Consider the following 25,402-nt stretch of genomic DNA (forward strand, 5'->3'; position numbering starts at 1 on the left):
CAATCCATAATTGTTTTCGCCGTGACTAAGAATGGTCTTCCTAAGATTATAGGAGCTAAGCTAATGTTCCCCGATATCTTCACATCAGTCACTATAAAATCTACAGGTATTTCACAGTTCTCTACAGTGATCATGACATCAGTTAAGCTTCCCTCAGGTTGCCTAACAGTTCCGTTAGCTAGGAGTAAGTCCATATGTATTTCCTCCAACTCTCCAAGCCCACACTCTTCGTATAAGGCTATTGGAATGATACTTATGCTTGCTCCTGTATCTAATAAAACTTTAGAAAATGTGTTTCCTCCTATTTCACATGTAATGAAAGGGGCTCCGGGATCTCTCATTTTGATAGGGATGGCATTCAAAATGCTAGAGGCATTCTCAGAGAGTTTAACTACTTCCCTAGGCTTCCTAGTGGTGCAAGCATCCTTAAGGTATTTCTTTAGGGAGGGTGCACACCTAAGCATGTCTTCTACAGTAACAGTCATGGTGGCTCTTTTAAAATTCTCTAAAAGACAGGTTTTTTTCTATTCAAAGCTGAAGGGTAAGGAACATCTTGCCCACTTGTAGAAGGTAGAGGTTCTTCCGCGTAGGGAAGATCATCTCCTTCTTCCTCTCTTGGCTCATTCCCCTTCCTAGAATTCTCTCCACAATTCTGATAAGGGTTCTGAAGTTCCTTTCCATTTCTCAACTTTGAGATTGCCAGAACTTCAGGATCTTCTCCATTCATCTCATCATGAGTGGAGTGTTGCACATGATGTAAGTTGCATGGGTTAATTACAGGTTTCGTGGGAAATTTATAAGATGTGCAAGGGAGTTCTGTATTTATACCTTGGTGTTCAGAAGGTGCAGGCTTAAAGCTCTCCAACAGCTTCCTCATTTGTTCCTGGGATTCCAACATCTGCTTCGTCTGAAATTCCATCATGACCTGCATCCGCATCTCCATCTCCACTCGCAACTTTTGGTTTTGCTTCTCTATCATATCTGAAATGACGGGGGTGAATGTAGAAAAATCAGGTTGGTTGTGAGAGGGAACCTGATACTGCTGCTGAGGCCTGGACTGGAACTGCTGTCTTTGTTGGAATGGAGGTTGAGCTGCCGGCTTACTCCCTTGGTGGAAGGTCTCTCCATTTTGAAAATTCGGCCTCTTTTGCCCTGCCGATGGTTGCTGCGGTTGGTTGAAGGCTTTCACCTCTTCTTCCATGGCTTGGCAGGCTCCGTCTTCATGTTCCCTGCTGAAACAGAGAGAGCAAATTTTGGCGTTAACGATGGGGGAGTTACCTAAGAAAACGTTCTTCAAGGTGGAGGTGAGCTCCTCCAGTTTCTGGTTGGTTTCTCTTAAACCCGCTTGCAGCTCGCCCTCCTTAGCATTAACTTGTAGAACTCCTGCTCTCTTGGGCTGCAGGTTCCTCCCATTATGACTTGCTCCAATCTCCTACAGGTCAGTTTCTGCAACTCTCTCCAAAATATCAAACACTTCATCCTCATATGCGGTATAGAAAGTTCCCCCGGAGGCTAAGTTAACCTTATTTTTCATGAAATCTGATAAAGATTCATAGAAAATCTGGGCTAACTGACAATGTTCAGTTCCATGATGAGGACATTTCCTCAGCAAGTCATTGAACCTCTCCCATGACTCATTAAAAGGCTCACCTTCATGGGGATCAAAGTTATGAATTTCTCTTCCGTAAAAATTAGTTTTGGAGAGAGGGTAAATTTTTTGCAGAAATTTTCCTTGCATCTCTTCCCAATAGTTGAACGTGATTCCTAAATTGCGATACCATGAAAATGCTTTATCTTTTAAGGTAAGAGGAAAATACTTCATTTTCAAGATTTCCGTAGATAGTCCAGGAACGTTTTGAGAAGAACATCTAATATGAAAATCATCTAGGAATTCTAAAGGATTTTGTGCAGGTAGTCCGTTAAATTCAGGTAAAGAGTTAATCAAAGCATTATCATATCTAAATAAAATACCTTCACCTATGTTCATGTTGACATCGGTTTGTCGTAGGCTACCCGACGGTTCGACCTGTCCAGCATTGTCCTCCTTCTCTCATTCTGCTGATGTCTCTCTTCTGCCATTGTTTCCTACTGAATTTCAGGTTCCGTAACTGTAGAATCTGGAGTTGCGTCGCGTGCAATGTTCTCTGTAGATCTTTCATCAGCTCTTGAACATGTCACTACCATAGAACTTCAGCAGAGGATTAGAAAGACAATAAGCTGAGCATCTCAAGCCCTGCAGCTTTAGGAGGAGTTGAAGATAATTCAAAACACAGAAAAGATAATTCTACTGTAATACCGTGCTCCTCGGCAACGACGCCAGTTGATAAACTCAATTTTTAGGTGATTTGACTGGTTATTTATCAGTTGATGCGTCTGAGGATTAAGCTTATACAACAAATTTACAACCTCACAGCTTAGGGCGAGTGAGGGTCGATCCACATGGAGACAATAAAGGAAGCAGATAATTTCTTTCCAGCAAATCAGTCTATTTAATTTTCTAACTCTGAGTGTTAATCTCTGTAAAGAATTCTTCAGTCAAATTACAGAGATACTTTCCAAATATTGATTCAACTAATTCTTTAGTTAGAATGTTTCTAGTTAGGTTTATAAATAGCGTTCTTAAGGACTGGAATGGGCAGAATCGTCAGCATGAATTTTCTTGTTGACGGTACTGCTTTTGTTCTTTGGGGCAAAAGAACAAGCACCCTGCGCACAGGCGGTGCCCTGTGTGCCGGGGTGTGCTCGCTCGCGGCACCAACTGCGCGCGGGCGTGGCCTGCGCGTGGCTGTGCCTGCGCGCGGCTGTGACTGCGCGTGGCTGTGACTACGCGCGGGCTTGTCATGCGCACGGCTATTGCTGCGCGCCGGCGCAGCCCGCGCGCGGGCGTAGCTTGTGCGCGGGATCCCTACGCACGGTGCTGCTCGCGCGCGGGGTTCTCACGCACGGGCGGCTGTGTGCAAGTCGATCCTCCGCAGAGAAACCTTGGCCGCCCCCGCTATGCTCTACCTGCCTGAACGAAACCTGAGAGAATGCTATGTAGAGAATCGATTGAGCATTATGGGTTGAAATGAGGATGAAATCAAACACCTAAGAGGGAAAAGAAAATGAACTCTAAACTACAAGAAAATCTTCGAATTAAAAACCAAACAACTCTGATTGGGAAATGCTGAAGAACCTTGCAGGATTCTTCAGCCCCAACTGAGATTGTCTAAGAGGGAGAGGAGTACAAACTGAACCAACGCAATCACACCGACTTCGTGTCACCCCGTGTCTGGCGAGTCGACGATCTTCTTGAGCAGGTATGCCTCAGTTTGCTCTCTCCTAGCTCCAATGCTCATCAGCCTTGGAGGGTCTGTAGAAAACCTTCTTCTCCAAGCCCTAGCTTCCTTAGAGAGAATTCTGGACCATTTCAAAGTGAACTCTCAGGAGAGTATTTATAGGTTTCTCTTAACACATGCCGACGGGCATTTTCGGAATTTTCTTCTTCTTTAAGATTTCGTCACCTCCTGTTGATCCTCGACGTCCTCCTTGGTTGTCTTAACCTGTTTCTTAACTTACTAACCAAAAAATGTCAAATATAATCAACTTGATTCGAAGAATCAAGTGGGGTTAGTAATTTTATGAAATAATGCATTTGCATGACAGCTCACATGAATTAACTAGATAAGAGAAGTTATGGGAAAGAGTATATTACAGCATCTCTAATTCGTGAATTTCTAATGATCGCCGTGTCCTGCATGCTGGATCCTCTACTATTCTATGTTCTTCCCGAAAGCGTGCAAATCCCTATGTTGTGCGGAGCTGAGCATCTTCTATTCGCTGGGATAACTTCGTTTCCTCTACAGGGGCCTTGTGCAGTAAACCCCCTACGGGCGGTCCTCCGTCGTCGTAAAGTCAAGTAGTCCTCGCGAAGCTTTCGGGAAGAGGGGTAGTCTTGTGTGTAAGCATAGCATTTCTGGTCGAACCACCGAACCACACATCTTTTTTGGTGGGAGGGTACTCTGAGTAGTGGGTACCTCGTAGGTTCTTGATGCTTTAATGCTTAAAAGTCTAAATATTTGACGACTTATTGGGAGTCATCACACCCATATATACACAAACCACAGAAACCTTCACCGAAATCTTCGTCATCAGGTCTATGCATTCTCAACGGGCGCCGATCTCAGAAGGAGATAGATAGTGAGATGTCTATTTGTCTAGCCTTGATTCCCGATCATCCATCTGAAAATTCCACACCCCCACCACCGGAGTTTTCCCAATTACTACCTGAATTTGAGAGTGTGTCCCCGAGGATTTACCCAACGATCTACCACCTATGTGTGAAATTCAGCATGCCATTGGTTTCATTCTTGGATCATCGTTGCTAAATCTCCAGTATCGTATGGATCCTACCCAATATAAGGAACTTCAGCGTAAAGTTCAAGAGCTCGTGGACAAGGGATTTATTCAAGAGAGCCTTAGCCCATGCGCCGTACCTGCATTGTTGGCTCCCAAAAAGAATGGGAGTTGGCGCATGTGTATTGATAGTCGAGCCACTAATAAGATCACCATTAAGTATAGGTTTCAGATTCATCGCATTGATGATATGTTTGATATGATGGCTGGCTCAAAGCTTTTCACAAAAAATCATCTAAAGAGTGGTTATCATCAAGTCAGAATCCGTCCTAGAGATGAGTGGAAAACTACATTTAAAATGAAGGATTGCTTATATGAGTGGAAAGTGATGACTATCAATACGTCATCAAATTTTTAGACTTTTTTACCATAAAAGCATCAATTGTATCCATATAAATTCATGTTGGTTTGCCATCCATATGCATTGTTTTATAAATTTATTAACCCCACTTGATTCTTTGAATCAAGTGGATTATATCTGACAATTTTGATTAATGAGTTCAGAAATAGAGTAAGGCAGCCAAAGGAAGAGGAAATGGATCAGGGGGAGCTGGCGAGAAATCAGGAAGAAGAAAATTCCAAAAATGCCCCCGGGGCATGTTTTAAGAGAAACCTATAAATACTCTTTTAAGAGTTCATTGTAGGTTGTCTAGAAATTCTGTCCAAAGAAGCTAGGGCTTGGAGAAGAAGGAGTTCTCCAAGAGCTGATGAGCATTGGAGCTGGAGAGAAGGAGAAAGCTGAGGAGTAGCTTGGGCTCGACGACCTCCACCTCGCCGCAAGGATCGTGACACAAGGTGGAGCGATTGCCCAAGTTTCAGTGCAGTGTAACTCTCTCCATTTCAGACAATCTAGGTTGGGTTGGAAGATTCACACCAGTGATCTTCTAACGATTCCAACTGACATTGTTTCTGTTTTAATTTGATTTCAAGTTTCACTTCGTTCAAACTGTTCTTCCTCTCATTTTCCCCCACAAAAATCCACTGTGTTCTTCACAATCAAGCTTGAAATCCCACCTGAAGCAGTAGCCAGATCGCCAGCGATCAAGGTTGCCAGCAGCCGAGACCGACAGCGACCAAGGCCGCAACCTAGGTTTATAGCAGTTCAGGCGGCAAGTAGCCAAGACCGCCAGCAGCCTAAGCTCCCAGCAGTCAAAGCCGCCAGCAGCCAGGCCATGCACGGCCCTGCAGCGCTCAGCTCCGGCCGCGCGCAGCATAGTCTACGAGCAGCCAAGCAGCGCGTAGCTGCAGCTACGCGCAGCCCCATCCGCATAGCGACCGCCGCGCGCAGCAGGGCTCACGCGCACAGCTGTGCAGCGCGCAGCAGAGTCTGCGCGTAGCCGCAGCTACGCGCAGCCCCGGTCCCACAGCACCCGCCGCACGCAGCAGGGCTCACGCGCGTAGTTGTGCAGCACGCAGCAACCTCGCGCGCGGCCAAGCAGCGCGCAGCCAGGCCACGCGCAACTAAGCTGCGTGCGGCACGCAGGCGCTCCTGCAGCCGCGTCTGCACGCAGTTGAGGCCGCGGCCAGTAACGCCTGCAAGGGCGCCCGCCAAGTGTTTGGCAAATTGCCAAACCTACAGGTGCGAGCCTATAGACAAGTAAACATAGTCGATTATCAATTTCTATGCACTAATCTTGAGGAGTAGTTTGTTGTTTTACATAGAGATATTTCCGTACGTCTTCTTTGACGAAATTCCTTGAGTTTTACTGAAGATAATCCCTCTGATTGCTAGTATTGATACATAAATCTGATAAACTGAACTGATTGGAAAAAGAATTGCTCTCGTTTTACCGTCTCCCTGTGGATCGACACCTTACTCGCCGTAAGGCTGTGAGGTTATAAATATTGTTGCATAAGCTCAATCCTCACACGATTAACCAGTAATTAACCAGTACAATTACCCATAATTTGAGCTTATCAACTGGCGCCGTTGCCGGGGAGCACGGTATTACAAGTAGTAAATTATTTTCTGTCTTTTCAGTTATTCTTTACTCATTCTCCTAAAGTTGCAGGACTTGAAATCCTCAGCTTATTGTCTTTCTAACTCTCTACTGAAGTTCTATGGTAGTGACACGTTCAAAGGCCGGTGAGAAGTCTGCAGAGAACGTTGCGAGAGACGCAACTCCAGAATCTACAGTCTTAGAACCTGAAAATCAGCAGGAAACCATGGTAGAAGAAGGACACCACAAGCAGGAGAGAAGGAGAACTATGCTGGACAGATCAACACCCTCCGGAAGCCTACGGCAAACGGATGTGAACCTGAACATAGGTGAGGGTATCATGTTCAGGTATGACAATGTGTTGATACACTCTCTACCTGAATTTAATGGATTACCTGCTCAAAACCCTCTAGAATTCCTTGATGATTTTCACATTAGATGCTCATCTCAAAACGTTCCAAGATTATCTATAGAAATGCTTAAAATGAAATATTTTCCATTGACGTTGAAAGATAAAGCATTTTCCTGGTATTGTAATTTAGGATTCACTTTCAACTCTTGGGAAGAGATGCAAGGAAAATTTCTGCAAAAATTTTACCCTCTCTCTAAAACAAATTTCTATCGAAGAGAAATCCACAATTTCCATCCCCATGAAGGTGAGGCTTTTAGTGAATCATGGGAGAGGTTCAATGACTTGCTGAGGAAATGCCCTCATCATGGAATTGAACACTGTCAGTTAGCCCAGATTTTCTATGAATCTTTATCAGATTTCATGAAAAATAAGGTTAACTTAGCCTCCGGGGGAACATTTTATACTGCATATGAAGACGAAGTGTTTGATATTTTGGAGCGAGTTGTAGAAACAGATCTGCAGGAGATTGGAGCGAACCAAAATGGGAGAAACCTGCAGCCCAAGAGGTCAGGAATTATGCAGGTCAATGCTAAGGAGGGAGAGCTGCAAGCAGGCCTAAGGGAAACCAACCAGAAATTGGAGGAGCTCACCTCCACCTTGAAGAACGTTTTTCTAGGTAACACGCCCATTGTTAAAGCTAAAATCTGTTCTCTCTGTTTCAGCAGAGATCATGAAGATGGGGCCTGCCAAGCCATGGAAGAAGAGGTGAAAGCTTTCAACCAACAACAGCCATGGGCAGGACAGAGAAAGACGAACTATCAAAACGGAGAGAGCTTCCACCAAGGTAGCAAGCCTGCAGCTCAACCTCCATTCCAACAAAGACCACAGTTCTAGTCTAGGCCTCAGCAGCAATATCAGGTCCCATCTCAGACCCAACCTGATTTCTCTACGCTAACCCCTGTCATTTCAGACATGATAGAGAAGCAAAATCAAAAGTTGCGGGCGGAGATGGAGATGCGGATGCAAGTGATGATGGAATTCCAGACGAAGCAAATGCTGGAGTCACAGGAGCAAATGAGGAAGCTACTAGAGAGCTTCAGGCCTGGACCTTCTGAACATCAAGGTACACCTACAGAACCTCCTTGCACATCTCCTAGATTTCCCACTAAGCCTATGATAAACCCATGCAACTTACACCATGTACGACAGGCAACTCATGATGAAATGAAGGAGGAAGATCCTGAAGTTCTAGCAATCTCAAAATTGAGAGATGGAAAAGAACTTCAGGATCCTCATCAGAATTCTGTAGAGAATCCTAGAAAGACAAATGAGCCAAGGGAGGATCTTCCCTACAGGGAGGAACCTCTACCTTCTACGAGTGGGCAAAATGTACCCTACCCATCTGCTCTGAATAGAAAAAAACCTGTACATGATTATGAGAACAGGTTATTAGAAAACTTTAAAAAGGCCACCATGACTATCACAGTGGAAGACATGCTTAGGTGTGCACCCTCTCTTAAGAAATATCTTAAGGATTCTTGCACTACTAGAAAAACTAGGGAGGTAGTAAAACTTTCGGAAAATGCTTATAGTATTTTGAACGACATCCCTATCAAAATGAGGGATCTAGGTGCCCTTTTCGTCACATGTGAAATAGGAGGAAAGACTTTTTCGAAAGTTTTATTAGATACGGGAGCGAGCATTAGCATCATTCCGACGGCCTTATACGAGGAATATGGCTTCGGGGAGCTTGAAGAAATCCATATGGACCTACTCTTAGCCGACGGAACTGTTAGGCAACCTGAAGGAAGACTGACTGATGTCATGGTTACTGTAGAAAATTGTGAAATTCTTGTAGATTTTATAGTCACTAACGTGAAGATTTCAGGAAGCATTAGTTTAGCTCCTATTATTCTAGGAAGACCGTTTTTAGTAACGACAAGGACGATCATGGATTGCGAGAAGGGGACTGTAGAGTTCAAGATAGGAAAAGAGAGAGTGCAAATTGATATTTCGAAGATGATGAAGTGCCCCTTAGGGAGTAATGAGGAGTTAAAGTTTTGTGCAGAAGATGAAGAAGAGGAAAACGTAGTGAAGGAATACTTATCACACATAGAAAATTGAGAGCTAGATAAAGAGATTAGGGACTTACCTTCAGTTGAGGTAAATCTAGAGTTAAAGCCTCTACCTTCATCCCTCAAATACGCATATTTAGATGACACGAAGAGTTTACCTGTGATCATATCCTCATCACTCACTCTAGAACAAGAAGAAGACTTGTTCAAGGTGCTTAGGGAGCATAAAGAAGCAATAGGTTGGACTTTTGATGATATCAAGGGGATCCCATCCTCAATTTGTGAGCATAGAATCTTCTTGGAGGAAGAAGCTAAGCCTTGTAGAGAGCATCAAAGAAGGCTTAATCCTCATATGAGAGAAGTCCTTGAGAAGGAAATCCTAAAGTGGTTAAATGCCGGTGTCAAATACGCGATTTCCGATAGTAGATGGGTGAGCCCGGTGCACATGGTTCCTAAGAAGTCAGGAGTGACTGTAGAGATTAATGAGAAAGGAGAAGAGGTGCAGAAGAGGTTAACCACAAGATGGAGGGTGTGTATTGATTATAGAAAATTAAACAAGGCGACCAAGAAAGATCACTATCCACTACCCTTCATGGATCAAACACTAGAAAAACTGTCGGGGCAGCAATACTTCTGTTTGCTTGATGGCTATTCAGGATACAACCAAGTGAATATTCATCCTGAAGACCAAGAGAAAATGACCTTCACGAGTCTGGCAAAAACCCAAGACTATATTCTAGAAGAGGTATTCCTATTCTACGACCGTTGTCTATGCATTCCACAGACTTCACTTAGAGACTTCCTTGTTTGGGAAACACGCGCTGGAAGCCTAAGTGGTGACTTTGGGCAAGATAAGACGATCGCAACGTTGAGCGTAAATTCTTTTGACCTTCGCTAAAATGAGTCGTAACAAATATTGTATCCCAATGTCGCGTATGTGCTATTGCTAAGTAGGTAAAATAAAATACGGGTCTCTATACTCCCCTATTGGTCCCACATAAACCTTGGGATGACGCGAGCATTGACTTTGTTCTAGGACCCCCGAGAACTCTCAAGCATCATGATTCCATCATGATCATGGTCATTGTAAATCATTTTTCAAAAATGGCCCATTTCATTCCATGTTCTAAAACTTATGATGCTTCTCATGTGGCTCAACTCTATTTTAACAAAGTTGTCTGCGTGCGTGGACTTCCAAAGAGTATAGTTTCAGACAGAGATGTCAGATTCACTAGCCACTTTTGGAAGACCCTTTGGCACCTCTTAGGGACTAAACTCAAATTTTTTACGACTTTTCATCCCCAAATTGACGGTCAGACTGAGGTCATCTATAGAAGCCTCAGGAATCTATTACAATCATTAGTTGCAGACAACCTTAAATCTTGGGATACTATCATTCCGTGCGCCGAGTTTGCCTACAATGCATCTGTCAATCATATCACTAGCATAAAATCCTTTTGAAATTGTACATGGTTACCCACCTCGAAACCTACTGACTTAATACCCATGTTGCCACATGCTAGAGTCTCTGACAATGGTCAATCATTTGCCAATCATATAAGAAGTCTGCACAAGGACATTCATTAGTGCATCACGAGTAGCAACGCATCATACAAACTAACCGCAGATTTACGCCGTAGTTTTTGTGCGTTTAATGAAGGGGCCATGGTGATGGTGAGGGTAAGGCCGGAAAGATTTTCTCCCAAGCGGGCTACCAAGCTTCATGCTCATAGTTCCGGGCTGTTCTTGATCCTCAAGGGAGTTGGAGAAAATGCCTATGCCGTCGGTATCCCCTCTAGATGGGGGATAAGCACTACTTTCAATATTTTTGATTTGGTGGCATATAAAGCCCCACCTCTCTCGTCTAATGACCAATCCCTACCCATGAACTTTCCGGTAAGCGAGTTTGACTTGTCCACCCCTCCTTCATTACCTTTCGACTAACAATAGGAGACCGAGGTTATACTTGATGAGGTAATCACTTTCACCGAGGAAAGGACGGTGTGGAAGTTTCTTGCTCATTGGCGGGGCAAACTGTCAATGGAAGACACGTGGATTGCGGAAGACGACTTGGCTCACCTTCATCCATTCCTGTTGACACCACAATAGCTTCCTCTCAACAACTCGACAGAGTCGAGTTCTTCTGACCCCGGGAGAATTGGTGGCGACGACGTCAACGCAACATCTTCGGACGCACCACCACCGTCATCTGCGATATCCCGCATCCTTGTCATCAACATCAACTAGAGAACCGCCATGATGGAAACCACATCAAGGCACCCGCGACAAACGTGCCACCACTAACACCAGAAATATCCTACATCATGGAATGTCGCCAACAACAACTACAGAACCACCCGTGATGTGACAAGTCAACATGTCACCTTGTCTTTGACGGTTATTTTATTTGCTTATTTTATTTCTTATTTTCTATTTCCTCCAAGGCCTATATGTAGGCCAATGTTGCAAGAAACACTTGGTGAATCTATTTTCAAAAGTTGAAGTTTTTTTTTCTTTGAAAGATTTGCCCTAACCCTCTCCTCTCTCTGGTCACCGCTGCCGTTGCTCGTCATTGCCACCAACCCTTCTCTTTGTGTTGACCGTCGCCTGCACAAGTAAGCCACTCGCGCAGGCGAGCAGCCTGCGCGGATCAATGCCAGTAGACCTAGAGGACATGATTAAATGTGCACCTTCTTTAAAGAAATATTTAAGGGATTCATGCATATCTAGGAAAATTAAGAAGGTAGTTAAACTTTCTGAAAATGCCTCTAGTATCTTAAACTCTGTTCCCATTAAAAAGAGAGATCCAGGAGCTCCTTTTATTACATGTGAAATTGGTGGAAAGACTTTTAATAGAGTATTATTAGATACACGAGCTAGTATTTGTATTAGTCCAAAGGTTTTAAATGAGGAATACAATTTTGGGGAATTAGAGGAAATCTGCATGGATCTATTGCTAGCTGATGGAACAATTAGACAACCAGAGTATAGATTATCTGATGTGATAATAAACGTTGAAAATTGTGAGATCCCCGTAGATTTTATTGTAACTGAGGCCAAGGTGAAAGGGGATGTAAATTTAGCCCCTATCCTTGTAGGAAGGCCCTTCTTGGTGACAGCTAGAACAATCATGGATTGAGAAAAAGGGACGATTGAATTTAAGGTTGTAGAGGAAAGAGTGAAATTAGACATATCCAAGATGATGAAATGTCCTAAAGGGAGGGATGAAAAATTAAGATTTTGTGACGAAGAGGAGGATGATGTTGATATTATTCGAGGGTTTCTATTGAGAGTAGATGACGCCAACCAGGAAAAAGCAGAACTTGATCCTCCTGCACACTCCCTAGATTTGAACTTTGAGCTTAAACCTCTCCCATCATTTTTGAAATATGCTTTCTTAGATTGTAGAAATTCCCTACCTGTGATTATTTCCTAGTCCCTTACTCCTCAAGAAAATGATCTGCTTAAGGTATTCTGAGAGCAAAAAAAGGCATTAGGGGTGATATTTGAAGATATTGGATGAATCCCTTCATCAATTTGTGGACATCGAATATTTTTAGAAGAGGATTCTAAACCTTCTAGGGACCAACAACGTATGCTGAACCCGCATATGAGATAAATATTAGTGAAGGAAATATTGAGGTGAATATATGCAGGTATTATTTATGCCATTTCTGATAGTCAATGGGTCGGCCCTGTTCATATGGTGCCAAAGAAATCTGGAATAACAATTGAAATCAATGAAAAGGGAGAAGAAATCTAGAAAAGGCTGATAACAGGATGGAGGGTATGTATTGACTATAGAAAATTAAATAAGGCTACAAAGAAAGACCATTATCCCCTTCCTTTCATTGATTAAATTTTAGAAAACTATCAGGACATAATTTATTTTCTTTTCTTGATGGTTATTCAGGATATAATCAAGTTAACATTTATCCTGATGATCGAAAGAAAACAACCTTTACTAGCCCTGTAGGTACATATGCCTTTAGGTGCATGCCTTTTGGCCTATGTAATGCTCCAGCCACCTTCCAAAGATTCATGAACTCTTTACTTTCTGTATTTTGAGATTCCTTTGAAAATTGCCTTCTAAATCTCACTAAAAGTATTCAAAGATGCATTGAAAGTAATCATGTGCTAAGTTGGGAAAAATCTCATTTAATGGTACAGGAGGGAGTGGTATTAGGGCACAAGGTCAGCAATCGTAGATTGGAAGTGGACAAATCCAAAATAGAAGACAGCCAGGGCCGTCCACTTCCCACAAATCTAAAAACCCTTAACGGGTTCCTCGGCCATGCAGGTTTCTATAGGAGGTTCATTCTAAACTTTGCTAAAATTTCCAAACCTCTTAATAATTTCCTTTCTAGTAAAACTAATGAAATCATTTTGGATAAAAATGCTATTTATGCTTTTGAAGAGTTGAAGAAGGCCATCACACATGCATCTATTTTGCAAGCTCTAGATTGGAGCTTGCCATTCGAAATCATGTGTGGTGCCTCGGATTTTGCTGTAGGGGTTGTCTCAGGACTGAGGAAAGAGAAGAAACCTGTGGCCATATATTATGCTAGCAGGACTTTAATTCATGCACAATTCAATTATTCTACCACTGAAAAAGAACTGATAGCTGTAATTTTTGCTTTAGAAAATTTGTGACCTTATTTGCTTTATAGTAAAATAATAGTATATACTTATCATGCGACATTAAAATATCTTTTGTCTAAAAAAGAAGCTAAACATAGGCTCATCAGATGGATTTTATTATTAAACGAATTTCACATAGAAATCAAAGATAAAAAGGGTTGTGAAAATTATGTTGCTGATCATCTTTCTAAGGTAAAGAATTTGACATGCAAATCAAAGATAGAAAGGGTTGTGAAAGTTATGTTGTTGATCATCTTTCTAGGGTCAAAGTAAATGATCCCTCACTTATCTACGAAGCATTTCCGGATGAGCAAATTCTGGCTGTCTAGACAGGAAATGTTCAATGGTTTGCAAACATTGTCAATTTCTTAGGGACACGAGGGGTCCCTTCAGGATGGAGCTGCAATGAGAGAAAGAAGTTCTTCAAGGACATGCGAGATTACTTTTGGGAAGAACCAGAGCTATTCCATCAAGGAGCTGATCAAATTCTTAGAAGATACGTACTTGAAGAAGAACAGAACAGCATCCTTAAATTCTGTCATTCCAACCCAGGAGGAGGTCGCTATTCGGCTAAGGTAACAACCCATAAGGTAGTGGAAAGTGGGTTTTATTGGCCAACTTTATTTAAAGATGCACATGATTTTTATTTGAAATGTTTAGCATGTCGAGCATTCATAAATATTGATAGAAAAAATCACATGCCTCTAAAATCGAATTTAAAAGTTGAAATCTTTGATTTAAGGGGAATTGATTTCATGGGACCATTTCCTAATATTAATGGATATGAGTATATTTTAATGGCTGTAAACTATGTTTCAAAGTGGGTAGAAGCCATAGCCACTAGGACCAATACCAGTAAAGTTGTCACTGATTTTGTGGAGACTTACATCTTTTACAGATATGGATGTCCTAGGGCTATAACTAGTGATGGGGGGTCGCCTTTTGTAAATTTTAATTTTAGACATCTTTTGAAAAAATATGGTGTACAACATAAGAATATGGTGTACAATATCACCCGCAAGCTAATGGGCAGGTTGAATTATGTAACAGGGAAATTAAGAAAATCCTTCAAAAAACTGTGAAGCCTAATGGGAAAGATTGGTCATACAAACTAAATGAAGTGTTATGGGTCTATAGAACAGCCTACAAAACACCCTTAGGAATGTCCCCCTTCCGGTTGATATTTGGAAAACCATGCCATCTACCATTTCAGTTGGAACATAAAGCTTCACAGGCCATTAAAAAGCTAAATCTTTCTTTAGATGAAGCAGGAAAATGCAGGTTGCTCTAGCTCCAAGAACTTGAAGAAACGAGGAATGAAGCTTAGGAAAACTCCAAGATATATAAAGCAAGGATGAAGGCCTTCCATGACATAAACATCACAAGAAGGACCTCTGTCAAAGATCAAAAGGTATGGCTTTACAATTCAAGATTAAAACTCTTTCCTGGTAAGCTAAAAAGTAGATAGAATGGACCTTATTTGGTAGTAGAATCATATGAAAATGGGGCCATTTTAATATCGGATCCCAGACCCCAGAAAAAATTCAGAGTAAATGGGCAAAGGCTGAAGCCTTATCTACATGATGATCCTCCTCATCAGCCCCTTAGCATGATCTTGGAAAAACCTGCAGGATAGTAACCTCTATAGAGCCGCATTAAATCTTTTATTTCTTACCTTTCTTCTTTTCTTTTCTTTGGTTTCAGAAAATGTCAACCACCAATACATGGAATGAACGTGAAGGAACCTGCATGAAAGAGTTCAACCCACTGTTAGCACCCTCTAAACTCCTTTTTATATTTTCCTATGCATCGAGTACTATGCAATTACTGTGTGGGGGGATATTCAATCCGCCTTGAAAGTTTTTTTATTTTTTTATGATTTCTCCCTATTTTTTTTAATAAGTTGGGTGGTATAAAAAATTATTGAATTCAACATCATGCCATAACCAAAATTTGGACAGCCCCTATTATTTTTAGGTTGTACATGATCTTATCTCCCAATGGCGAGAGCACATGGTAGGGTGAAGGACAAATCTAAAAATCAAAAGGTGTATTCCCCGATACATAGGGATTTCAGTGTTGAGTGAAAGTGTGACACCCCGACTACACCCATATTTTGATTTAACCAAACCTATCTATGTGAATGACTACCTATGAGCCTATTCGTATGCTGGATAGTGAGATGCATTTCTTCAAGTCTTGAGCACATGACCCCTCCATCTCATACCCTTTATAAAAGATCTTCATCCCACAATTCTTCATCTCACATCTTCATCCATCTATGTTTGCTTACCTTTTACCACCTTTATCTCACCTTACCTATATAGGACACCTCTTCCACTTCATTGTTTATGAAATGCCTTACTCCCAAGTTGTTCTATCTGTCTTATCTTTAAAAACAATATCTCATTCATATGTGTCATCTGATTTTAATTATTTTCCATTAATATTCACTCTACATCTTCTCAATCTATTTCTTCTATCTGATCCTCAAAGTTTATCAAAAACCTCTATGAGGTTAGAGTGATTGCATCACATCTGTGATTCACTTTCATTCAAGAAAATTTATCTGATTAAGGCACTTCATAAATACTTTCTTATTCTCTTCTTCTATTTTGCCCCCCCCAAAAAAAAAATACAAAAAAAAAAAGAGAAAAATACAAAAAAAATACTATGAAGAATATATTTTTCAAAATTATGAAAAAAAAAGAGAAAAGAAGAATTACTGTGGGGCTTGTCTCTTCTTCTTCTTATTTGTTTCCTATGAACTGGCTAACTATATCATTCCAGAATAAGTAAATTCTCTACCTAGAAGAATAACTTATGAGGATCATCTTTACCTTCTTCTACCTTCCACATTTCTTCTTGAATCTTGGGAGTAGGCTATATTAGTAATATTAAATCTTCATCCGACTTTCTTAATTCAGAGTTTGCCCATTCTCCTTAAACCATCCTTCTCATCTCTCTCGAACCTTAGAGTAGATAGGAAGCCAGTTCTCAACACACCTTGTTCCCTCGTGCTCATACTAAGAGGAGAAGAGTGCATACTCCCTATTTCAGGTCTGATAAACCTCGTAGGGACATCACCACTTAGGTAGCCCTCTCTTGTGAGAGAGTCAACCAAGAGGGGTGAGGCCCAGTTCAATGTGTGAAGTGAGAAAATCTCTTTTTTATGGTGTTGACCCTAGAGAGAAGTAGGCTGCCCTATTATGACCACCAGCTCTGCTCAGACTATGAGGGAAAAATTTCATGTATTCCTGCAAAGGTTTTAACCTAGATTGTCAAAGGAAAATGGTCATCTAGATATGTGATTGACAAACTTAATGCTTCATGCAGATACCTTCTTGGTGTAAAGGCGAAAGGGGAAGTCCAAAGAAAAACTAAGGGCATTACTATGGGACTAGCCATGATCTAAGCTGGGGGGTATTTGATAAATCTAAAATGCTAGTAATATATATGTGGAGTTGTTGCTAATTTATCAACTTCTTTATCTTTTTCTCGATATATTATCAACATTTGTGTTAAGTTATGAAAATCATGAAATAAAATCACCTTTTTCTAATTTTGAGTTAATTATTGTCATTTGTGGGACTAACCCCACTTAACTCAATGAGTTTAGTGGAATGAATCTCACTCTCTTCTTAGTTTAGGTGGAAGATGCAGGAATTAGGTCAAACTTTGATGAATAAAGGGGATAATTAAATGAGGTAGAAGATATTTGGCCCAACAAAGTAGGCCCAGCCACAACCCTGGGGCAAGAATGGAGGCGCAAATCAAGACAGCTAAAGGCCAACTAAGGAAGCTCCGCTAAGCCCAGTATGAGAGGCATCTCGGGCCAAAGAAAGGAGTGCATGGGGAAAGTCCACTCATGATTATTTATGACCATGTAAGGTGCTTGGATGCTGATTGCAGGACATCCTTGGACGTTGATTGAAGCCAGAGAAGAAGATCCAGCCATTCAATCCATTAAACATCCAAGAAAATATGTCTTGAACGTCCCTGGGGTATTTAAAAGGTATCAATACTGATTGGAGGACCATAATGGATGTGGATCATGACACAAAAAAGAAGATCTAGCCATCCATTGTATTAAAAATCCAATGGCTCTCATTTCCTCTCTCTCCCTTTATAAACCCCTTCACCCTATTGTAATATTCATCTTGTGATTCAATCCAAAGTAATGTTTTGTGTCCTAAGTACAATTGAGTCATAGATCCATTCACCTTAGTGAGTGCCAGGCTGAGCAGGAAGCATCCAGGGCTGAAGAAGCTAGTGGAAAGGAGAAGAAGAAGTCCCTTGGACCTAGGAGGGTGCGACAAAGACGTTGCCTTCTTATTTCTCCTTTTTCACTCTAACCTGCTCATTTTTTTGTCTTTTAATTAGTCTTGAGGCAGCTATCCAATATCCACACGGTCCCAACGCATCTAACTACGCTCAAAAATTCATTCTAGAACTCATTATAGAGTGAAGTTAGTGCAGCCCATTTTTTCTCTCTCCTCCACCAAGCCACTTTCCCCATCTGGCATACGTACATAGCCAAATTTTGACTAAGTCCAGAGCGCTAGCCAGATTCATTTCCTATTTTAGTTTGGCTTTAAATGTTCCTAAAAAATCCCATAGAACTCATTTTGTGCTCAGTAATATTTTTATAAATCTTTTAATTAAATTTTAAATATCTTTGCATATATTTTTATTAGTTATTTATTTTCGTAGGTAGTACTTTCACTTTTAAAATTCATAAGAATTTATAACTGAAGCAGAATTCATTAGGAAAAACCCTTGCTCCCTGTGGATCGACCCTTACTCTGCCTACGCTAGTAAGGTTATTATAAATGTTTGCTGTTTTAATTCGGATGAACCAACGATACTAATTAGTGAAGTTAAATCATCACTAATGACCTCTATAATCTGAATTATCAGCCACCCGTGCAGGCCGCAAGTTCGCGCAGGCAAGCTGCCCGTGCAGATCGTCGCCCACGCAGACCACCGCCTGTGCAGGCAAGTCGCACGCGTACACAAGTCACTTGCGTAGGCCACCGGTCTGCATAAGCAAGCCACCCGCGCAGATCACTGCCAGCGCAGGCAACCGGCGTAGCTCACATACCCATGCGCAGGCGACCGCCCCTATAGGCCACCGCTCGAGCCATGGCGTCGCAGGCCATTCGCCCACTGATAAGCTCAGATTTTATGTGTTTTTTAATGGTTATTTAGCAGTTAAGACGTGTGAGGTTCAGAGCTTATGCAACAAATTTATAAACCTCACGGCGTAAGGCGAGTGAGGGTCGATCCACAGGGAGCAGGAGAAAACAGCAGAAATTTCCTTCTTTATTCAATAGATATGTCACTTATCAATTTAAAATAAATATTAAACTCTGTTAAATGATCCTCAGGAAAATCACAGGATTCCTCTTTAATCCCCAGTTTAGTCGAAAGATTTAACTGCTATGGCTCTGATTAAGTTAAAGATTTAACTTAATAGAGGCTGTCTACAGAGAAGTTCTCTGTAGACAGTACCTTTGCCCAGGGGCAAAGGATCAAACACCTTGCGTGGGTACCTGCGCGCAAGGTGTCTGCGTCGCAGCGCTGGCGCTGTCGCGTGGCGTGCTGCGGCGGCGGCTGCTGCGTGCAGCAGCGCTGTTGCGGCGTGGCTGCGCGCGGCGTTGCTGCGCGGCGCTGCTGCGTGCGGCGGCGTTGCTGCGCACGGCGCTGCTGCGTGCAGCAGCGCTGTTGCGTGCGGCGTGGCTGCGCACGACGCTGCTGCGTGCGACGGCGTTGCTTCGTGCGGCGGTGCTGCTGCGCGCAGTGGTTCTGCTATATCAAAGGGATTTTTGGGGAGGTTTGGGGAGGATGATCAGAACAAGCAAGAAACAAAGTTCAACTGAAATCAAGTCTAAAACGAAACAATTCTCAGTTGGAAAACATTGGAAGATCTGGTGACTCTTCCAACCCAACCAAAATTGTCTGAGAAGAGAGGGATTACAGGGCTGAAGCTTGAGATTTCCCCACGTCGGGTGTCACGTCCTCGCGGCGAGGCGTGGTTCTTCAATCCAAGCTATCTTCAGTCTGTTCTTCCTCTCCAACTCCAAAAGCTCATCAGCTCATGGAGGGTGCAGAAATCCTCTTCTCCAAGCCCTAGTTTCCTTAGAGAAAATTCTGAACACCTAAACTCCGCTCTCAAGAGAGTATTTATAGGTTTTCTCTTAAGTCATGCCCAGGGGCATTTTCGTAATTTTTGCCACTTCGAATTTTTGCCCACTTCTGTTGATCCTCCTCTCTTCCTTGATCTTCTTAACCTGTTTCTGAATGTTCACTAGCCATAAAACGTTAAATATATTCCACTTGATTCAAAGAATCAAGTGGGGTTAGTGATTTCATAAAACAATACATATGCATGAACTTAGCATGAATTCACAAGATAATTGTAATGAATTTAAACTTGAGAACTTGATTATTTGATGACATATTTTAGAGTCATCAAACACCCCCCAACTTAGATCATTACTAGTCCCTTAGTAATGACATGCAGGTGAGAATAAAAGATGATCTCAAGGTGAATTTTGACTTCCCATAACTTTGATTCATGCTCTTCTCAAGGAGTATTTTCAGCAATTAAAAGTGACCAGCGTAGAAGAAATTTAGGATCTATCTGAGCCTTAAACCTCAACTAAGTGCACATGATCTATGGAGTACATATAGTAAGTACATAGTATATGGAATAAGATCGAGTTAACACCCCAAGCGCACTACTGAACGAGGCGTAGAGAGTGGCATTAATGCTAGCTCAATACTATGGCTATAGTAGCATCGGCTCAAACACACGGGAGACAGCTTTTCCACCTTTATTTTATTTGGCATTTGCTGCTTGTTGGTCATTTTTGATGACAATCAACTTTAGTACTATGATGCAAGCTTTTGCTTGTTTATGCGCAGTGCAGCTTTCACTTGATAGTTTGGTGGCGCTTATCCACTACCCATGTGCCGTCCTTAGTAGACCGGCAGCTTATTCCCCGACGGTTATGTATCCTTCATGGGTCAGGGAGCTTCACTCACGTCATAATAATACTGCCAATGAGCTAACACTAACCCTACTCTCCACTAAAGCTAAAAATTTTCGTGCATGTAAGTGCTAACTCAACCCGAGGTGGATGGTGAGGTGAGAGAAGTATAATGGTAATAGATATGACTGTAGTGGTATGGATCGTAGTGCACCTAGCTAGGCTTACTTCACCTAGGATTCCCTAGCTGGCCACTCTTGCATTTCTACCCTTTTGAAAAGAATCGAATTATCATGCATATCATTGGACAATCATCTCCTAAGATCATCAAATATCCATGGTTTGTGAATGCAAAAACGACAAAATTTTCATGGATAGTGCATGTAAATGTACTCCCCCCCCTCTCAATAAAAGGCATGTTCCTACATGACAAATCATAAATGAGAGAAAGGAGAAAGGAATACCAAACCATGGAAGGAAGGGCGGCGATCAGCATGCGTGTTGTCCACTGACGTGTTAGGTGGGCGTGGATCGGAGTGGCTGCACACGAGAACAGAAACAAAAACGCAGAAAACAAAAAACAAAACAAGGAAAATAACCAAGCAGAGAGAATATGAAATGTAGTAAAAAAAAAAACTAGTCGGATCATGAGCTATCATGCGATGGCTTTTCTAACGTAATATTCATGGGGCTGTCAAGATCTTCTTCTTCTAAGTAGGGTTTGAGCCGTTGCCCGTTCACAGTGAATCGTCTTTGAGACGTAGGATCTAAAATTGTAATGGCTCCATTCTCAAAAACCTGCTGAACAAGGAAGGGACCATCCCATCGCGTTTTCAATTTACCTGGAAAGAGTTTTAGTCTAGAGTTGTAAAGCCATACTTTTTGATTCTCCACAAAAATTCTTCTCCTCAAGCTCTTGTCATGAAACATCTTCATCTTGGCTTTATAAATCTTCGAATTCTCATAAGCCTCATTTCTTAACTCTTCCAACTCATTCAATTGAAGAAGTCTATGCTTGCCGGCTCTATCCAAATCTAGGTTGAGTTTTCTAATAGCCCAAAGGGCCTTATGTTCTAACTCAAGTGGTAGGTGACAAGCTTTGCCAAAGATAAGGCAGAAGGGAGACATGCCTAGAGGGGTTTTGTAAGCTGTCCTATAAGCCCATAACGCCTTGTCTAGCTTCCTAGACCAATCTTTCCCATCTGGACGCACTATTTTCCTCAAAATTTTCTTCACCTCTCTATTGCACAATTCAACTTGTCCATTGGCTTGAGGATGATATGGGGTAGTGACTCGATGATGGACACCAAACTTTTTGAGGAGATTCCTAAAGTTGTAATTTGTGAAGTGTGAACCTCCATCACTAATGATCGTCAGGGCATCCATTTCTATAAAAAATGTGTTTTTCAATAAAATTGGTCACTACCTTACTGTCATTGGTTTTGGAGGGAATGGCTTCTACCCATTTGGAGACGTAGTCAACAGCCATCAAGATGTATTCATAACTGTTAGAACTAGGAAATGGACCCATAAAATCAATTCCCCATAAATCAAATATTTCTACTTCTAAGATGGGTTGTAGGGGCATTCTATCTTTCCTATTGATATTGATGGATGCTTGGCATGCTAAACAACTGTTATAAAATTTCTGCGCGTCATGAAATAATGTAGGCCAAAAGAAACCCGATTCAACAATCTTATGAGCTGTTACCTTAGCCGAGTAGTGACCCCCTCCTGGTTTTGCGTGGCAGAATTCTAGGATGCTTCGTTGCTCGCTCTCGGGGATGCATCGTCGGAGAATTTGATCTTGTCCTTGGTGAAACAGCTCCGGATCTTCCCAAAAATAAAATCGCGCATCCTTGAGTAGTTTTTTCCTCTCGTGGGAAGTCCAACCTGTAGGAATTTGTCCTGAAACAAAAAAATTGACAATATGTGCATACCAAGGAACGAATGTTCCTTGTGCAGTTAGGACAAATTCATCAGGAAATGCATCGTTAATTTGTTCAGGTGGGGCGCCTATGATTCGTGAGAGGTGGTCGGCTACTACATTTTCACACCCTTTCTTATCTTTAATTTCCAAATCAAATTCCTGTAATAAAAGCACCCATCTAATCAATCTCGGTTTAGCCTCTTTCTTCGTTAACAAGTATCTAATAGCTGCATGATCAGAATAAACAGTTATTTTACTACCTAGTAAATAAGACCTAAACTTTTCTAAAGCGAAAATAATGGCCAGCAGCTCCTTTTCGGTGGTGGTGTAATTCAGTTGTGCGTCCACTAAGGTCCTGCTGGCGTAGTAGATCACCACGGGTTTCTTATCAATTCTTTGGCCTAACACTGCACCTACTGCAAAATCAGAAGCATCACACATTAGTTCAAAAGGAAGGGTCCAATCGGGCCCTTGCAAGATAGGTGCATTTACTAAAGCTTCTTTTAATTTATCAAATGCATTCTTAGCCTCTAGTGTTAGTTCAAAATCATTATTTTGAGACGATAAAAGGTTTGTAAGCGGTTTAGAAATTTTAGCAAAATCAAGGATAAAACGTCTATAGAAACCCGCGTGGCCGAGGAAACCCCTAAGGGTTTTTAGGTTGGTTGGAGGTGGAAGGCCCTGGATGACCTCGATCTTGGCCTTGTCCACTTCCAAGCCACGGCTGCTTACCATGTGGCCCAGCACTACTCCCTCCTGCACCATGAAATGAGATTTTTCCCAACTTAGTACGAGGTTCGACTCAATGCACCTCTTCAATACTTTGGTGAGGCTAAGGAGGCAGTTTTCAAATGTGGATCCAAATACAGAAAAATCATCCATAAATATTTCTAAGCACTCCCCCACTAGATCGGAGAAGAGTGCATTCATGCATCGTTGGAATGTGGCGGTGCATTACATAGCCCGAAGGCATACGCCTAAAGGCATATGTCCCTACAGGACTCGTGAAGGTCGTCTTCTCTTGGTCCTCATGATGGATATTCACTTGGTTATATCCTGAATAACCATCAAGAAAACAGAAATAATGCTGCCCCGATAATTTTTCTAGTATTTGATCCATGAAGGGTAATGGGTAATGATCCTTCTTGGTAGCCTTGTTCAATTTCCGATAGTCAATGCACACCCTCCACCCAGTGGTTAGCCTCTTCTGCACTTCTTCTCCTTTATCATTCAGCTCAACAGTCACTCCTGACTTCTTAGGAACCATATGTACCAGGCTTACCCATCTACTATCGGAAATCGCATAGATGACGCCGGCATTAAGCCACTTGAGAATTTCCTTTTCGAGGACTTCTCTCATGTGGGGATTCAACCTCCTCTGATGTTCTCTAGGGGGTCTAGCTTCATCTTCTAGAAATATCCTGTGCTCACAAATTGAAGATGGAATTCCTTTGATGTCATCAAAAGTCCACCCTATGGCCGATTTATGCTCTTTAAGCACTTTGAGTAAGCTCTCTTCTTGTGTTGGAGTGAGGGATGAAGATATAATCACAGGTAAACTTTCTGTACAGTCTAAATAGGCATACTTGAGGGTAGAGGGAAGTGGTTTAAGTTCTGGGTGAGCTTTTACTTCTGCAGAGTCTAAGAGTTCATCATCTAGCTCTCTACTTTCTATGTTGGATAGGTACTCCTTCACTCTTCCCTCTTCTCCTTCATTTTCTGTGCAGAATCTGAGCTCTTCATTGCTCCCTAAGGGGCACTTCATCATCCTAGAAATGTCAAGTTGAACTCTTTCCTTCCCTATCTTAAACTCGACAGTCCCCTTTTCCCAGTCCATGATAGTCCTAGGCGTCACTAAAAACGGTCTTCCTAGAATGATAGGAGCCAAGCTAAAGTCTCCTGAAATTTTTACATCAGTTACTATGAAATCTACAGGAATTTCACAATTTTCTACAGTGATAGTGACATCAGTCAATCGTCCTCAGGTTGCCTGACCGTTCCGTCGGCTAAGAGTAGGTCCATATGGATCTCTTCAAGCTCCCCGAAGCTGTATTCCTCATACAATGCCGTCGGAATGATGCTGATGCTTGCTCCTGTGTCTAACAAGACTTTTGAAAAAGTCTTTCCTCCTATGTCACATGTGATAAAAGGGGCACCAGGATCCCTCTTTTTTATAGGTATGTCATTTAAAATGCTAGAGGCATTTTCGGAAAGTTTAACAACTTCCCTATTCTTTCTATTTGTGCAAGAGTCCTTAAGATATTTCTTAAGTGATGGTGCACACCTAAGCATGTCTTCCACAGTGACTGTCATTGTGGCCTTCCTAAAGTTCTCTAGCAACCTGTTTTCATAATCAAAGACAGGTTTCTTTCTCGTTAGGGCAGATGGGTAAGGTATGTGTTGCCCACTTGTGGAAGGTAAGGGTTCATCGCCGTCGGGAAGATCCTCTCCTTCGTGCTCCCTTTACTCCTCTTTCTTCCTAGCGTTCTCTACAGAATACCTATAGGGATCCTGAAGTTCTTTTCCATTCCTCAATCTTGAGGCTGCCAGAACTGCAGGATCTAATTCATCCATTTCTTCATGGCTAGAATGCTGAATATGATGCAAATTGCATGGATTGATGACGGGTTTCGTAGGAAAACGTTGAGAAGTGCAAGTGTTTTCTACAAGGATACCTTGGGACTCAGAGGGTGGCCTGAAACTCTCCAGCAGCTTCCTCATTTGCTATTGTGACTCCAGCATTTGTTTAGTCTGGAACTCCATCATCACCTGCATTCGCATCTCCATCTCCGCCCGCAACTTTTGGTTTTGCTTTTCGATCATATCTGAAATGACGGGGGTTAATGTAGAAAAATCAGGTTGAGTTTGAGATGAAACCTGATACTGTTGTGGAGGCCTGTGCTGGAATTGTTGTCTCTGCTGGAACGGGGGCTGAGCTGCCGGCTTGTTTCCTTGGTGGAAGGCCTCTCCGTTTTGGAAATTTGGCCGCTTTTGACCTGCCCACGGTTGTAGCGGCTGATTGAAGGCCTTCACCTCTTCTTCCATGGCTTGGCAGGCTCCATCTTCATGTTCCC

At 42.1% G+C, this 25,402-nt stretch overlaps 1 pseudogene; it reads right to left on the reverse strand.

The window, feature by feature from the left end:
- Window positions 1–6,979: 6,979 nt before the first annotated feature.
- Window positions 6,980–7,058, reverse strand: LOC144702848 (small nucleolar RNA R71; annotated as a pseudogene).
- Window positions 7,059–25,402: the final 18,344 nt, after the last annotated feature.

This window comes from Wolffia australiana, chromosome 4 (genome assembly GCF_029677425.1).
Source record: "Wolffia australiana isolate 7733 chromosome 4, ASM2967742v1".
In the NCBI taxonomy this organism is placed as follows: Eukaryota; Viridiplantae; Streptophyta; class Magnoliopsida; order Alismatales; family Araceae; genus Wolffia; species Wolffia australiana.